Source organism: Corvus brachyrhynchos, unplaced genomic scaffold (genome assembly GCF_000691975.1).
Source record: "Corvus brachyrhynchos isolate BGI_N302 unplaced genomic scaffold, ASM69197v1 scaffold101, whole genome shotgun sequence".
In the NCBI taxonomy this organism is placed as follows: Eukaryota; Metazoa; Chordata; class Aves; order Passeriformes; family Corvidae; genus Corvus; species Corvus brachyrhynchos.
This window is the reverse complement of record NW_008237239.1, coordinates 20,528,428-20,530,939: the sequence shown is the minus strand read 5'-3', so window position 1 is coordinate 20,530,939 and position 2,512 is coordinate 20,528,428. Positions and strand designations below refer to the sequence as shown.

At 41.2% G+C, this 2,512-nt stretch overlaps 1 protein-coding gene across 6 annotated transcripts in view; it reads left to right on the top strand.

Annotated features, from left to right (window-relative positions):
• STON1 (stonin 1) overlaps positions 1-2,512 on the top strand; it is a 44,443-nt gene that overhangs the window by 22,325 nt on the left and 19,606 nt on the right. For 5 of the 6 annotated variants that reach the window (XM_017730106.1, XM_008630369.2, XM_017730108.1 and 2 more), the window contains exon 4: positions 1-1,812. This exon is cut by the window's left edge and continues 2,448 nt beyond it. The exons of the other annotated variant lie outside the window; for it this stretch is intronic. The gene's annotated coding sequence lies outside the window, so the exon portion shown is untranslated. Of the gene's footprint in view, positions 1,813-2,512 lie in introns of those variants that run through there. 6 annotated transcript variants of the gene reach the window in all.

The following is a 2,512-nucleotide window of genomic DNA, read 5'->3' as shown; positions in this document are numbered from 1 at the left end:
ATTCCTGCTAGAGAGTTGTATTAGGGTGTTATGGTGCAAATGCTCATTCAGACTTACTGAACTCATTAACATAAAAAGGTCAAGCTACAGCTTTATCTGTGTTGCAAACTCTTGGATTTTCATCTGAAGCTTGCAAGCCTCACAATGCACTTTAATCAGAATTGGATCAGGATCACAGGGAATTAATTCCATAGAAATACTGCTACACTGAAAGAAAGTTACTTTGTTTAATACATGGCTTTTGGTTTGACAATTACTTGACAATTAGTGCAGCCTAAGGTGAAATAATTGCCCTGTTCAGTCTCACACTGATGTTTATATGTCTTAATGTCAGAATATTTAAAAATATGCTGCAGTCTAATGAACGAAAATTTGGGTTGTCTGACCTTTTTCCCCCCATCGAATTCTAACTTTCTCTTCTTTTGCGACGTGTCAAACCAGAAACACCCAGACTTCCCCTTTCTTCTGCGTTGTCTTGAGCATAACCTACCGAACAAATATTCTTAACTTTAAGAATAAACTCTTAACTTTAAGACTCGTTGCTAACATTTTCCTTGAATGTTGCAGCAGCTGATAGTGAGTAAACATATGGGCTCTGAATTCTTTAGGAATCTGGTCTACAAGTAGTCTAATTGTAATTTTGGGGGGGGAATGGAGATGAGGAACAGTTGCTATAAGCTGTTAAGATGCTCAGTGTCCAGCTAGCAGAAGGACTGGAGCTTTAAATAATCCAGGAGGTACTGACATCATGTGAGGAACTGGGTTTCACACGTATCTGATCTTGCTTCCCCCAGCGAGTGCCTGCAGTTGCTGAAATGCTTCCAACTGTCTGGGTCACTTAAGATGCTGACATTTCACTAACATTTACTTCAGGGCAGTATTTAGGTATTATCTGTGTTTCCTTCACAAAGGACCAGCAGGTTTTGGGATATTTTATACTTAAAACAGAAATCAATGAGAACAACTATTTTTATAGCGTGTTTGCCTTACTTACAAAGGGTTGCACTTGCTGAAACCGACAAACTTTATCTTTGCATTCATCTTTCTCATACTAATTGTATTACTCCAGGTAAATGGCACTTGATGTAGTTTTTGGATTCAAACACCCATTGAAGTCAATGGAAGTCTTTTAACTGACAAAATGGGATCTGCATCAACGTCTCTAAGAATAAAAGAGAGGCAAAAAAAAGAAGAAGAAAGGACTAGTGGTAATGGTCTGTAGATGATTTTTTATGTTAGTAAGTAAGAAACCTGAAACGCCTGCTTATTCCAACCAGAAGAGAGCACAAAGGATAGGAAAAGAGGTGTTACTGGATGTCACAGCTGAAGCTTTGCAGTGATTGGGAACAATGGTTCTGTTGCCCCTGGGTAGCAGCTCTCGAGAAATGAGGATGATGATGCACTCCATTGATACCAAGCTACTGTCATCCTTATGCTCCTTGCTTTGATTTCCTTCAGATTCTGTATTAGTTGTCCAAAAGTATTTTACGTCTGAACACATGTTTTCACATGTTACTTTTGGTTGTGTTTATTTGCTTGGCAGACTTCTTAGCTGCGGTATTGGTGTCCATACTTCTATTTTGCATTTATTTGTCTTTTTGTTACTTAACACAGTAACTAAGTGCTGCAGTTAGTAGTTCTTAGCAATAATTTTGATAACTCTGAAGCAGTGCTGTTACTCCTAATGGAAACTATAATTTTATTTGGGTCTTTTGTCAGTATAAGTACAAACAGATCATGCTGATAATCTTGTAATAACATTTTGTAGATTGCATATTGATTAAAAAAATAAAGTTGTATTTCAAACTAGCAGTTTCTTGTCCCCTCACTAGAAATATATCGAGCTAGTTTTGAATTTACTGTAGTTAACTGGTTGATCTTGATCTTCAGATATTGCAGCTCATTAGAAAGAACAGTTCTAGTCTGTGAGTGGGGAATATCACTCCTCAAATTAGATAAAGCTGGTTGCAGAAAGCTCAGAGATGCACTGTATTACATTTATCATGGAATGGTTTGGGGTGGAAGGGACCTTGAAGATTATCCAGTTCCAATTCCCCTGCCATGGGTAGGGACAATTTTCACTGGACCAGGTTGTGGAAGTCCCAGCCAACCATGGACACTTCCAGGGTTGTGGCATCCACAGCTTCTCTGGGCAACCTATGTGTCATAGGTTAGCAAGCATAGTCCCGGAAGGGACGTCCTTGCTAAGGGGTGCTTACAGTTTCCTCTGGGAACTGATAGAACCTATCAGCTGGCCAGTTTGAATATGGACAATTCTCTAAGCCACTTAAAGTTGTGATCACCTCTGTTATCCACATTTAAGAATAGGCAAACTCCCCCTCCAAGCTCTCTCTCGTTTCCAGTGCTGGGACAGGTGGCTGCGGGCCCTGTGTGGGGGCCAGTGGGCCCAGACAGGCTCTGCTTGGGCCAGGCCAGGCCGGGCCAGGCCATGGCCATCCTGGAGCCGATGGGCCCTGGTCCACCCGCGGAACACCCCCCGCTGCCCCGCTCT